We start from the raw sequence: 14,802 nt of genomic DNA on the forward strand, positions 1-14,802 counted from the left end.
GGCGCGTGCCGCTCTTTGGCACCGATGATGGCTAGGGAAGCGCTAGCTTGGCTTTATTTGCGGAATAAAACCGCCGCGCCTCCCTTCTCAATCGTTGCTGGACGATCCCTCCAGCAAGCCCACGTGCAAACAGCCAGGGATCCCAAACGACTGAAGGAGCAGCGCGTCTAATGCCCCCTTAAGGTGCCGGCCCCCCCCAAACGCCTGCACCTTGTAAGTCCACCTTAAAAGCCAATTCATGGAGGGAACTGGGGCAGGACCGGACCATTTTCCTGAAGGAGGGGGGACCGCTCTTGCTGACCCCGATGCCAAAAAGACTGTCTCCGTCTCTCTCAGTCAGTCTTAAACAAACCCGTTCAGAAAAATAAATCCTGCCAATCGCTTTCTTCCCTCCCCGCCGCCTTCCCGCGCGCGTTTGAGCCCATTCTATTTGTAATCGTCCCGGTCGGCCTTTAAAGAACCCCACAGGGAGGTCGCTGTAGCTTTAAGAGGCTAGAGCTGGGCTGATTGGACGCGAACGGGGCGGGGGCTGGAGAAGGCGTGACTGACGGGGAGGGGGCGGTTTCATGACCATCTTCTCCTCGGAGTGCTTTTCCAAAGGGATGGATTTACTTTGAAGAGAAAGAAGCGCCAACTGGAGCCAGAAAGCGGCTTGTCCTGGACGGGCGAGGCTTGGGCCAAGCCGGGTGCTGACGGTGAGTGACTTCTGGGCTGCATAAAGCGCAATCGTTTTTGTTTTGTTTTCGCCCACCGAGAGGCGATGCATGTGAATCTTGATCAGAGTTCTGCTATCAAAGCTTGCGATTGTCAAACGCTGCACAACCTGTAACTTGCAGATCTCTCATTTCCAGAAATGTAGATCTCTCTTCGTATTAACTAGCCTGGCCAGTTATAATTCTACCCCTTCGAAGAGGTGCCAGTGAAGAACTTTGCCTGTGTAGTTCGCCTCTTTCCTGCAAACTATTTTCTGCTCTTTAAATGATTAAATATAGTTCTGTTCGGATGACCTAATTTGTTGGGCGATATAGGGAGAAGCCTCTTTTTTTGGTAACTGTTTAGCAGTACAGTTATTTGTGAGCAATAATAATTTATGCAGCATACTTAGGAATGCTCCCCCCCCCCCCGCGTCGGTTCTGTGTTTACTCAGAAGCATGTCCCATTGTACTAAGTGCGGTTTGTTTCCAAGCTAAATTTATACAGAACTGCAGCCTCAGTTGATCATAGTATATTTCACATGCCCGACCTTTATGCTTGGACTCTTCTCTGGCTGCTTTTGGAGATTCCTTTCAAGAATATACTTTTTTTTAAAAAGGGAAAATGCATGCACCTCTCTTTTCTAAAAGATCATTGGCTCAAAAACCGAAAGCCCCAGAACTGAAGCTATTGGCCTGAAAGGTACATAATAAAGAGCTGGAAACAAAAACAAAAAGCTGCTTCACAGCAGGGGAAGATGAAGGAAATGAATGAATAGCAAGCTTATACCACAGTAGCATGCACATTTACTCAGAAATAAGTCTCACTTTGTTCAATGGGACTTGCTCCCAAGTAAGTGGTTCTAGGGTTGCAGCCTCAACGAAGCTTTTTTTGTGTACACAAAGAACAACTAGCATACAGAATCTAATGTCCTGACTGAAAATCTGGTCTCTAGCTAGGTATGAAACAGATTTCATGCGGAAAAACCCAGTCAGTAGTTAAGCCAATTCATATAAGTAACAGATTGATTCTGTGTTGTGTAGTGTTGGGTTTGTCCAGAATCTGGCACTGTGGACTTGGCTAAGTGAAATATGAATAGTTGGAAAGTGGATTACCCCATCTCTGCCCAATTTCTTGTAGTTTACAGCCGAAGCCTCTGTTCTTCTGTTCTTAAAGCAAGCCCCTGTCAGTCTTATTTTCAGGAAAGTATGCATAGGATTGCAGCCTTAAGAAAGAAACTGATACTGGTCATTATTAATAGTTCAGAGGGGTATCTGTGCTTGACAATGTCAAAACAAGAAAAGAATAGTTTTTCAGTGCATCAGATGGAATCGACTCTCATCCTCAGAAGCTTTTGTCACAGTAAACTTTTCAGCCTTTTTAATGAGCTACTTTTTTTGTGTCACTCACAAAGTAATAGACTAATATGGTTATCCCTCTGAGGGTCAAAATGTGAAATGGATGAGGTAAAATAACCTTGTGATGAACTGCTTCTCTCAAAAAGTTGCATGTGACTTGACTCTTTGGCATGTAGCCATGTGACAGCATTGCCACACATCCAGCTTGCAACATTTAGGGCTTCTTTACACGTGATTTTCCTGCACAAATATGACTTGTACGTGGGGGGCGGGGGGAATTAGCACAATGTGTTATGCCTATTCTATGCATTTGCGTCTCCTGCACTGGTGTGCATGGAAACCGTCACCCCTTTGTCACAACAACGCTTCAGCCACATTGCAAGTGGAGCTGCAAACTTGAGCCTGTAAGAGGGGAAACTGTATGACTACATACGCCACATCACGGACATAGCCAGGATTTGGGGGGGGGGGCAGAACCAAGTTATCTGCGAGACAATTTTTTTATTTATTTACATGATTTAGGGGGGCAGCTGCCCTCCCTGCACCCCCATGCACCACATGCCATGTTTCTGCACTGCTTCCATATTCTCAGTTGGATCAGTTCAGAATGCAAATTATTGCTAGCCCATTTTGTCACAGGACTAAAAGGCACTTTTGAAACTCGTATTTGTGCCTTGCGTGAATGTCTCTGATGCATGGTGGAATATAGAAGAGATATGGAATGTTTGCAAGCATGTTTCCTTTTGTGCAGACAGGGGAGGAGGGCTGGTGAGAAGGCTAGAGAGGAGATGGATGGGAGGAACTATAGCCACCTCATTAAACTAGGAGACAGTTCTTGGACCGGTCACTATCCTTAGTTCCACAGTAGCCACTGGTACCCTCCAGGTGTGAGCTCTACTCCCATCAGCTAGCATGGCCAATAGTTGGGAATGATAGAAGTTGCCATCAGCAACATCTGGAGGGCACCATGTTGCTTTCCCTTGTCTTAGATTAATCTTTCTCAAGCGACTATTGTAAAATGAAGGAATGGATTTGGAAGAATGGCATAGTATAAGTAAATGAACTTTTAAACCAAGGCTTATTCATAATTTTAAATGCATTGCCTGTTTGTGGCTGGGTTTTTTGTGTTGTTGTTTTTTGTCTAGGAGTCTACATCACTTTCACAAGAAAGTAAAAGTATTTTGTGGTGGGGAGAGATTTCTCTGCAGTGATGTGGAATGCCCTCCACTAAGTGGAGCAACTTGAGCCAACACTGATTTAGTCCAAGGTTTTAAGACATATTTGTTTGCTCTGAGTATTCAGTCTGGATTCTTTAACCTGCTCTGCGATTGGCGGATTTTAGCTGCCTTAATTTGCTGTAGCTACATTTAGTCACTCTGTTGTATGGTTGCCTTATTTGTTAACTTAGTATCCATTGAGAGGAATGTGGGTATAAGTATTTTCAATAAATAAAACACAAAGACTTTAACACACTGGAGGATCAGAAGATACATATATCAAGTTGTTTGTATGCCACGTTTCCACAGTTTATCCATGTTCAGGGTGGCTTACAACATGAAAATAATAATAATAACTGCAACATAACAAAAGCAGTCATAATCAGTAAACCAAACATCAAAAATACGCAGCCAAACTGAATAATTTCCACATAACTCACAACAAGATCTAAAATAAAGATACAAAAAACCAACAAGAGTGCAACAGCTTCTGTTTTTGTCATTGGAGTCACTCAGGGCTCTGCCATCCCAGGCCAGGTGGGAAAAGGCCTGCAAGGCAAGGAGCAGGTCTTCCAGGACTCACAGCCAAGATGCCTCACACATGCACACAAGAGTATCAAGTCTTGGTGAAGAGTCGATTGATACAACTAAATAGATGGTTCATTTTCCCCAAAGACAAGAGATGTATGAAGGAATCCATTGTGAATGCAGTGTGTGACAATCAAGTCAAGCGTGCTGTAGTGAATAGAGTGCTTGACTGGGTTCAACTGCTGATTCAGCCACTAAGCCATACAGTATTTCACTAACCTGGGTCCTCCCAATGTTTTGGACTACAACTCCCATCATCCTTAATCATTGGCCATGCTTCCTGGGACTGATGGGAGTTGTAGTCCAAAATACCTGGTGGTCGCGAAAGGCTGCACTACACTCCTCGGACAGCCTTGGCCCATTTACTGTGTCCTAGCCTAACCAACTCACTGTGTTGCTGGGCGGATGAATTAGGATAACCTTCCATGGGCTGCCCTGATCTCCCTAAAAGTTAAATAGGACCATATGCCTCACTTGAGTCTTTCTGTTCCAAGCTTCCTGTGTTCCTATTACTCCCCCCCCCCCCACACACACACCTTTATCATTGGAACATTCTTGCATGGTAGGTTATTCTTAAGCAAGACCTCCTAGTGAGATTCATGACTTATATAGCTATTAGCTTTCTTGCTTTCACAGGCATTTATGCCTTCGTAGTATTGTATGGTGTGTGCTTTTATGTTTTCCTTTTTGGCAGCTTGCATTCTGCATGTTGCCACCTTTTATTGTTCATTGTGCTATGCCAAAAGCTGTAATCAAGTTTGTAATCTTCTAATATCTATTGTACTGCCCCACCAAACCAGTTGGACAAAATGTTTCAGATTAAGATATGAGCCCACTTGCCAAATGAGGTCTCCTCCTGATATCCTCCCGCAGGGGTGGGGACCCTGTGAACCTCCAGATCTTATTAGATGCTTACAAACTATGGATCTTCTTCCCTGAAGTTAGGACAACTCTTTGCTCTAAATATTTCCATCCTGCCTTTCTGTGAATTCTTCCCATCTGTTTGGAGGTGGTGTAAGACCCTCCTTATCCATTTAGCTCTGGATTTTTTAATTTAAAAAAAAAACTGTTTTCTATAGTTCTTTAAGAAATTATGTAGTGATGTTGTATTTTCAGTTTTAATTCGGTTTTTTAAAGACATTCACTATGAACAACTCTGAATTGCTGTGAAAGTGGTATAGAAGTATTTTAATTTTAATGAAACATATTTCCCTATTAGGAATCAGTCCCTTGATAATAATAATTTTTAAAAATGCATGTGTAGTGTTAGGGGGACTCTGTCAGCATCAAAAAGAAGCATTTATACCCTAAATATATTCAATACAACATGAAAGGTCCTGACCCTGAAACTGAATCTTCCCATAACATTTGCTGGAAATCGATGGACATTTTAAATGGCTGTAAAAATCCATTTGTGTGGGGCTGGGTTTTAGGATGGATGCAATTAAGAGAAATTAGCAAGGGAAAAGTTAACTGGCAAAGAAGTCCAATCTGCCCACGGCAGTGAAATACTCTCAGTATGGAATAAGGTGTGCTCTACAACTGCAGCTTCTGCTTGGGACTAATGAGTCAGGCAACTAATGAATAGTTACCATGGGTACACGCACAAAAAGTTGCCACCCCCTATTATAGGGGGTCATATTCATCAGCCCGGAGTTGAGACCGGGGAGGTGCCAGACCATTGTAATGGAGTGGATGAGGACCTATAAGCTGAAGCTGAATCTCAACAAGATGGAGATGCTGTGGGTAGGTGCTTCTCTCGTCTGGGAATTAGGTAGCCCATCTCTAAACATGGTTACACACACACACACATATGTAGTTCAGGAGCACTTTAGATCCTGCTTTGACCCTGGGTGCCCAGTGGTTTGCCAGCTATGGCCATTCTTGGACAGAGCCTGGCCATAGTAATCCACACTCTGATAATCTCTTGGTTAGATTACTGCAATGCACTGTACGTGGGGCTGCCCTTGAAAATGATTCAGCAGCTACTTCAGGTATGTTAGTATAGGAATGATGTTTCCTCTTTTTTCCTGCCTGCTGTCCTATGGAGGAAGAGCATCTCATCAGAATTGGCCCCCAGAACACTCTGCCTGCTGAAGGGGTGGCCTGCCAACTATTCTTAAATTTTGGAAAATACAGATAGGAGCTTATGAAATATATACTTTGTGGGTGTTCTAAATACTGAAGGTAGAATTCAACTTCACACTGTTCTAATCGTTCATGCCTGCAGAAGCATTCCACCTTCCAGACAGAACAATGCTCCCCCCCCCCCATATGCTGTTCTGGGCTTCTCCCAACCGTTGCCCCCAGGGCCAGTTGCAGGAGGGAGGAAAGCCTCATGATGCAAGTAGAAGTCATTGCACAGGGCTTTTGCTGATGGGGCTGGTTAGGTGAATCTTGCCCTCAAATTCTTTAGATATTACTAATTTGCCTGTCTCCTAACTTTGAATATTTTATTTTTCAATTCTGCTAAAGCCCACAAGAGTTGTCGGTTTTGCTATGTCTGGACAAAGAGGGTTGTGTCTTCAGCTTTGGATTGGTGTGACTTTTGCTGGTGGAGCTGCATTTGTTATAACCATAAAAATGGACAGAAACAGAAGGAAGTTCACTCCCTCAGATCTGGGTTCCAACCCACTGACTCATACTCTTAACAGCAAGGTCAGAGGTTATCACGCAGCCTATAGAAAGAAGATGGGAGTCTTGTATTACTAGGTTCACAAAGCAACCCTATGCATGCTTAGTTGGAACAAAGCTCTATAGCTATGGACTGGGTTTCTTGACTATGTGATTTGATCACCCCTGCCTGATCAAGGTAGGCCCTAGCCCATCAAGACAAGCTTCGCCCCTCAATTCTGCTTACGCTCCAAGTCCTCCTCTGCCTGCTAGCCTATGTCCCTTTCCCCAAAGAGGGATAACTCTGCACAGTTTTCCTCTCATTGCAAGTGGCAGGAGGGAGGGCTGTATTTGGGATTACAGGACAGGGAGAGGGGGGCAAAGGGTTAAAGCTCCCCACCCCAGTGCCATGCATCCCAATTCGCTCTGTGTGCAGGCTATAAACGATGCAAAGGCAAGCTACATGTAGTTTGACCTTAAGTAATAATGACTCTGATTGAACTTCCGTGTAATCTGTTGCAGAGTGAGATCTTGTCATTCTTATCATATCAAGAATAGCTTTGGTGACCACACACACACTCACGACTTTATTTGTCCAGGAAGGATGTGAAACCCAATTTCTGTTTACTAGCAGACTTGCGGGCTGATTTCACTTACTCACAGTTTTACAGAGGAAGTGAACATTGCATAAAATAAAACGCCTTTCCCCTTTTTTCCTTATGAGAGAGAGAGAGAGTGCGATTGATTCTTAAACTGGGTGGAATATCCCAAGAAAGCGAAAGGGGATGGATGAACAACTGATCCGCAATCTGAAACAGCAAAGGGGTTTTGCTTTTTGCTTTCTCTGCCTTTATCGGCCTGAGAAATGTTAACAGTGTGAGGGTGGGGCTGCCAAAGAGACACCAGAGAGACATGAAAAAAATCAAACCTGATGGGTTCCGTCTGCCCAAGCAGCTGGACGCCAGCCCCGGCCATACGCAGGCTTGTGCTTTTAATTGGCAGCGGTGCATCGTGATGTAAGTGGAGAGCATGGAGATGATGAATCACGCTCGTAACTGGCACAGAGCCTCGCGTGTGCTTCCTAGCAGAAGATGCAGCAACAGGAGGCTAGGACTGCATGGAGCAAGAACTGCTCTGTGTGTGCCTCGGAAACTTTGTGCTATTCCGTGTGGAACAAAAAAGTCATTATTGAATGTGTTGATGGCTGAATGTGGGGGTAGGGTGGGGAATGAGGTACTCAGCCATGTGCTCACCCCCTACCTGAGTTCTTGCAAATAGAATTGAGGCAGGCAAGTATGTGTGTATGTCCATAATTATTTTCCATCTATATATGTAATGCAAGAAGAATAATTCAGTTAAAAGCATCCATCACACACCATATATCAAAGGGGGCATCCATTAATAATATGATCAACTCATTATTCTGAGTTCTCCGGTGTTGTAGTTAAAATATGGAACTCGCTTTCACAGGAGGCAGTGATGACCTCCAGTTTGGATGGTATTTTATATATATATACATATACATACATATATATATATATATATATATATATATATATATATATATATATATATATAATCTGTCAGTGGCTGCTAGCCATTCTGGAGACTGTGCTCTGCTTCCACGGCTGGAGGTGAAATCCTTCTGAACACCAGTCGCTGGAAATCATGCTATTGTTCTCAGGTGCTGCTTGCTGTTTTCCATTTGGGGCATCTGTGAAAACAGGAAGGGACTACTGCATCTTTAGGGATGCGGGTGGCACTGTGGGTTAAACCGCAGAGCCTAGGGCTTGCCGATCAGAAGGTCGCTGGTTTGAATCCACACGACAGGGTGAGTTCCCATTGCTCAGTCCCTGCTCCTGCCAACCTAGCAGTTTGAAAGCACATTAAAGTGCAAGTAGATAAATAGGTTCTGCTCTGGCGGGAAGGTAAATGGCATTTCCGTGTGCAGCTCTGGTTATCCAGCAGCAGCTTAGTCATGCTGGCCACATGACCCGGAAGCTGTACGCCGGCTCCCTCAGCCAATAAAGCGAGATGAGCGCCGCAACCCCAGAGTCGGTCACGACTGGACCTAATGGTCAGGGGTCCCTTTACCTTACTGCATCTTAAAATACCATACCATAGCACCAAATACAATAAAGCCCTTATTTATAATTGATTCATTTTTCAAAATTCAAATCCTGTCTGTACTTGAGGAGTTCACTGCTGGATCAGACCCAAATCCCAAACTGGTCCAGCACCATCCTGTTTGTCTTTCACTTATATGGCAACATATAAAAAGCAGCTTCTTAGACTCTAGTCTTCCTCTAGTCTTCCTCTGAGTTGGTCATAGGCTGGATGGACCATAGGTATATTGCAAAGCTAGAAGGAACCCAAGATGTTATCTGGCCAACTCTCCATCCCAAGGCAGAAGTCTCCACATACCAGCCAGACACATACTTCCCACAGTCCGGTATAACAAATCCAGCTTTCCAACATTTCAGACACAAGTATTTCCCATATCTGAGATCCCTGCAGCAACACTGATAGTAATATGTCATGCCAGCAAAGTGCAGGATCTGCTCCACAATGGTGTTCAGTGGGGCTTACACAGGTTTGCAGACTGAAGTCGCTTGAGAAGGGTAGATGATTCCTGCTCTTCCAAAGCTGTGCAAAAATGACAAGCTGCCTCAGCGTGAATGCCCTTTCAGTTACTTAAAACAGTCATTTGTGACATTTCGGTGTGACACAACTCTGTGGAAATCTACATGTGAAAAAAGGAAAAGAAAAAAAGAACAGCTGAGTTTTCCTTATGCAGAGTTTTGGAATCCAATGTATTTCTACTTGATTTCTGAAGATTGGTATGAGCTGTGGAAATAATAAGAGTAGAAGGGTAGATGAAAGTGTTTTTCTAGTCTGTGCTATAATAACACACACATATACGTGTGTGTGTAAGGCAAATCTGATAAGTAATTCACTTTCAAGGCTACAAGGGGATCATATTATCCACAAGCTTGAGAAGGAACTTGAAAGGTTAAGGAAACACCACTCAGAACTATTGCTTTAAAGATCAAAGAGGCCGGACTCCTGTGAAATGCTGAGAAAGTAAAGAACACGAGGGACTGAGTCCCGATTTGAAACAGAACTTGTGCAAAAGCAGGAGATAAGAGAGCGGGCAAAAGCAGGATGGGTTTGGGGACAGCATTTGTTGCAGCAGTTTAGACTTGCTGTGGAAATCTGGCAGGCAATGGGAGAGGAGGGGGGAAAGATCAATCACGCAAAACATGTTCCTTGTCTTTCTTCCGGAGTATCTGCTATGGACTCTTGCAGAAAGACCATCATATCCAGGACCATATTTCAAGAGGTAAAAATGCGGACACAAAAAGTTGTTGAGCTTTTTTAGGGCAATCACTGCCAGAGCCCCAGTTGCCAGAGCCTGAACCCAAACCACCCATGCACACACACACAAAAAAAATGGAAAACCCAAAGTCCAGAGCATTTGCTTTAAAATGTAAAATTCCCCCCAAATGGGCATGTAGGGCCCCCAAAAGAGGACATGTCCAGGAATTCCCAGACGTATGGCAACCCTACTTGGAGTCTTACCTGTTTTGTGGAAGGCAGCATGACAGTTGAGGCCTTCTGAGCTGGCCACATTGCGTTCCTAAATATGACTGGCAGAGATGCTACCTCTGATATTACCAGCAGCTACTGCCCATGATAGCTATGTTTTACCTGCACTGCCAGAGGTATTATGTCTCTGAATACCAGTTGCTGGGAATCTCAGGTGGGCAGAGTGCTGTTGTGCAGATTGCAGGCTCCTCACAGACATCTCACCAGCCACTGTGAGAATAGGATTCTGGACTTGATGGACTACTGGCCTGTTCCAGCAAGCTCTGTTTTCCCCTATTCAGCTCCTTAGAATCATTGAGTTGGAAGGGACCTCGGTGGTCATCTAGTCCAAATCCACCCCTCACACAATGCAGGATCTGCATTGCAGGATGGAATCAGAGTTTCCCTAGCAGATGGTTGTCTGCCTTTGCTTTAGTACTTCAGTAATGTGGAGCCTGCCACTCACTGAGCAGTCTGTCCCACTCTCTAACAGTTTTTACCATTAGAAATTTTCTCCTGATGTTTAGATGAAGTCTGTTTTCCTAGTATTCTTATTATTATTTAATTTATATTCTGCTTATACCCGGAGGTCTCAGGACAGTTCACAGAAAAGATCAACATAAAACCCACAATATATTTAATCAAAACAACGACCCAATAACATCCCCCCCCAAAAAAAACACATTTTAAAAAGGAATAGGATGTCAACCAGATCAACCCAAGGTCTGTTTAAAAAGGAATGTTTTTGCCTAGCGCCGAAAGGTGTACAATGAAGGTGTCAGGTGAACTTCCCTGGGGAGAGCATTCCACAGATGGGGAGCCACAGCAGAGAAGGCCCGTTCTTGTGTTGCCACCCTCCGGACCTCTCAAGGAGGAGGCACATCAAGGAGGGCCTCAGAAGATGATCTCAGGGTCCGAGTAGGTTCATATGGAAAGAGACGGTCCTTGAGATATTGTGGTCCCGAGCCGTTTAAGACCTTATAGGTCAAAACCAGTACTTGAACTGGGCCCGGAAACTAATTGGTAGCCAGTGCAGACCTGCTCTCTACAACATCTTAAGTCTGTTCCATCTTCTCCGTTAAAGCAGATCAGATATTTGAAAACTCTTGTCACATCTCCCGGCTAAGCACACCCAACTCTTTCAACCATTCCTCATTCAGCTATTTCCAGAACACTGCCCTGGTCTTCCTCTGGACATGCTCCCGTGTCCGTAAGGATGTGGCTCCCAGATTTGAGCAAGGTGCACCATGTGCAGCAACATGCAGCATGACTCTGCAACCTCCTTTCCTTTTCCTGCCTTAGGACAGTGTTTCCCAACCGGTGTTCCGCGGCACACTACTGTGCCGCGAGACTTTGCCTGGTGTGCCGCGGGAAAAATTGGCGGGGGGGGGGAATAAAGGGGAAAAAATTTATTCCCCCACCGCCAGGCGTGGGGCTGGGGCGGGGGAAGCCCGAGCTTCCCCCTCCCCCAGAACGGGACCCAGAGCACAGCTTTGGCATCGCTCTGGGAGCTTGCGGGGCTGGGGGAGGAGGAAGCCCTCCGCCAGCCTCCAAACCATGTCGGGAGACAGCGGGATGGCGCGCTGCGCCTCTCCCGCTGTCCCCCGAGTTTGCGGGGCTGGCGATGGGGAGGAGCAGGCTTCTCCCCCCGCCAGCCTTCCAGCCAAGTCGGGGGACAGCGGGATGGCGCGCTGCGCCTCACGCTGTCCCCCGAGTTTGCGGGGCTGGCGATGGGGAGGAGCAGGCTTCTCCCCCCGCCAGCCTTCCAGCCAAGTCGGGGGACAGCGGGATGGCGCGCTGCGCCTCTCCCGCTGTCCCCCGAGTTTGCGGGGCTGGCGATGGGGAGGAGCAGGCTTCTCCCCCCGCCAGCCTTCCAGCCAAGTCGGGGGACAGCGGGATGGCGCGCTGCGCCTCTCCCGCTGTCCCCCGAGTTTGCGGGGCTGGCGACGGGAAGGAGCAGGCTTCTCCCCCCGCCAGCCTTCCAGCCAAGTCGGGGGACAGCGGGATGGCGCGCTGCGCCTCTCCCGCTGTCCCCCGAGTTTGCGGGGCTGGCGACGGGAAGGAGCAGGCTTCTCCCCCCGCCAGCCTTCCAGCCAAGTCGGGGGACAGCGGGATGGCGCGCTGCGCCTCTCCCGCTGTCCCCCGAGTTTGCGGGGCTGGCGATGGGGAGGAGCAGGCTTCTCCCCCCGCCAGCCTTCCAGCCAAGTCGGGGGACAGCGGGATGGCGCGCTGCGCCTCTCCCGCTGTCCCCCGAGTTTGCGGGGCTGGCGATGGGGAGGAGCAGGCTTCTCCCCCCGCCAGCCTTCCAGCCAAGTCGGGGGGCAGCGGCAAGGACGCGCTGCATTTCAAAAGCCTGCCTTCAAAAGCCGTCCGGGACAGCAGAGAAACGCGCTGCCTTTCTCCGCTCTCCCGGGAAGGCAGGCAGGGGGGAGCAAAGGCTTTCGCCCCCTCCCGCCTTCAGAAGAGGTCCAGGACCTCTTCTGAAGGCGGGTGGGGGGCGAAAATCTTTGTCCCCCCTGCCTGCCTTCCCAGGGGCTTTTAAATCGCCCCGGACAGCGGAGAAGTCCTCCGCTGTCCCGGGCGATTTTAAAATGCCGCCCGCCAGCATTTTAAGATTGCCCCGGACAGCGGAGAAGTCCTCCGCTGTCCCGGGGTTTTTTAAAATGCTGGGGGTCGGAAGAAAAGCCCTTGTCCCCCCCCCCAGCCTTCAGAAGAGGTCGGGGGACAGACTGCGGGGAGAAATCAGGGTGGGAGTCACGACCGTGAGGCAGGGCTGCCAAGTGTGGCAGAAGAGGACACGGCCGTCGCACCTGTCCTTAGGTAGGAGCTTCTTCCGTGTCGACCTGCTGCCCTAAAGTCTTGGCTTTTTTCTTGGCTTTTTGGCGGTTGGCACAGAAGGAAGGCAAGGGGGAGGGGAAAAAATTGAAACTTACACTTTCGTGCGTCCCTCCCGGCGTGACGCTGCGCGCTGACGTCACGGGGCTGTAATGGTGGTGTGCCTCGATATTTTTTTCATGAAACAAGTGTGCCTTTGCCCAAAAAAGGTTGGGAAACACTGCCTTAGGATGCCCAGAGAGTTCAGCTGCAGCTGAACTGTTCAACATTCCCTGATATCCAGGCTTGAAACCCTGAGAGGTCTGGGTTGTTGGTTTTTTTAAAAAAAATCCTAATAGTTGCGGTGTAACTCAATACAACATTGTAATACAATTTCTCCCTGCCCTCCCCATCAAACTGTGGCAGGATGGGGGTGGGATTTGCTGCAAATTCTTCACAGATGGCATACTTATGTGGGAGTCTGCATTTCAAATATGTTCATGTTCCAGGCTGTTTTAAAAAAAGAAATAGAAAAAAGTGGAGATTTTTTTTCTCTCTGTGGAAAATAGATCTGACTTTAAAATGCCTCTTCTCTTCCCCCCACCCCCATTCCAATTAAAACAACCATCCCCTTTCATTTCTTTAAATACTTAGCTCTAATCTATACTATAGCTATTCCGAAAGGCTGTGTTATAATGTCACTGCCAGATTCAGCTCAGAAATGGTACCTGGTGGAAGGCCAGTTAAAAAACCTTTTTGTGCTTTTTTCAAGAGGTCCAAGTGCACCCATGGGTGCTAAAATGGGGAGGGGCGCAGAAAGTGCTGCTAAGTTAGTCACTAGATGGACTTGGAAGTTTCTTCTTGCTGTTCTTCTTTAGGAGATACAATAATGTTCTTGCCTGTCTTCCCGAGTCAAGCATCCTCTAAGCCTTACATGACCGGAGGAAGGAACTTCGACTTGGTTGCATCGTCTCCTCCCAGTAATGAAAACGCATTATTAAATTTGTATACTGCCCTTCATCCGCCGATCTCAGGGCGGTTCGCAACATAAAATTGCAATATAAAACCCACAAAATACATAGGAAAAATAAAAGCAAACCAATAATTCCCCTCCCTCACAACGTATTTAAAAGGGCATTGGATGCTAATCATCCAAAGGTCTAGTTGAAGAGGAACATTTTTTCCTTGCGCCTAAAGATCTATAATCTATAGCTGAACTTCTCTGAGGAGAGCGTTCCACAAATGGAGAGCCACTGCCACCCTCTGGACTTCATGTGGAGGAGGCACACAAAGAAGGGCCTCCGAGGATGATCTCAGGGCCTGAGTAGGTTCATATGGGGAGAGGTGGTCCTTGAGGTATTGCAGTCCTGAGCCATTTAAGGATTTATAGGTCAAAACCAGCACTTTGAATTGGCCCCGGAAGCTAATTGGCAGCCACTGCAGTTGGGCCAGGATTGATGTAATATGCTCAAACTGTCCTGACCCTGTGAGCGACCTGTCTCCTGAATTCTGCCCTAGTTGAAGTTTCTGAACCATCTTCAGAGGCAGCCCTACATATAACACATTTCAGTAATCTAACCTAGAATATTAGAAGAGCCCTACTGGATCAAGCCAGCATCCTAGTCTCACAGTGTCCAGCCAGTTGTCTTCCCAAACTCATCCTTCCAAACTCAGTGCTTTCTTTTTGTTGATGTTCATCCCCTTGTGCGTGAGTGTGTGTTTGCTGCCTGTGGTAGCTGTTTAGTTCTAGCATTCATGGCACTTTTATCAAGCTAGGAGTACCAGCACCTTCTCTTTTTTTCAGCCAACCCTCCAACTCATACCCTTCACCAGAACTTCCCAGAGTAGGCTACAGAATAAGAAAACAAGGCAGTAGAACACAACTCATAAACAGTCAAAAGCAGTTTCTGGAAAGGAGGAGAGTGCTATTG

At 46.8% G+C, this 14,802-nt stretch overlaps 1 protein-coding gene across 2 annotated transcripts in view; it reads left to right on the forward strand.

Moving 5' to 3' along the window:
• The first annotated feature begins 541 nt into the window (after positions 1–541).
• The window catches only part of MRAS (muscle RAS oncogene homolog), a 46,216-nt gene continuing 31,955 nt past the window's right edge, over positions 542–14,802 (forward strand). Inside the window, exon 1 of one of the 2 annotated variants that reach the window (XM_081886012.1) lies at positions 542–695. The gene's annotated coding sequence lies outside the window, so the exon portion shown is untranslated. The remainder of the gene's footprint in view (positions 696–14,802) is intronic. The other variant, XM_081886014.1, reaches the window with a different exon arrangement.

The sequence above is a fragment of the Podarcis melisellensis genome, assembly GCF_964234715.1.
Source record: "Podarcis melisellensis genome assembly, chromosome: 1".
In the NCBI taxonomy this organism is placed as follows: Eukaryota; Metazoa; Chordata; class Lepidosauria; order Squamata; family Lacertidae; genus Podarcis; species Podarcis melisellensis.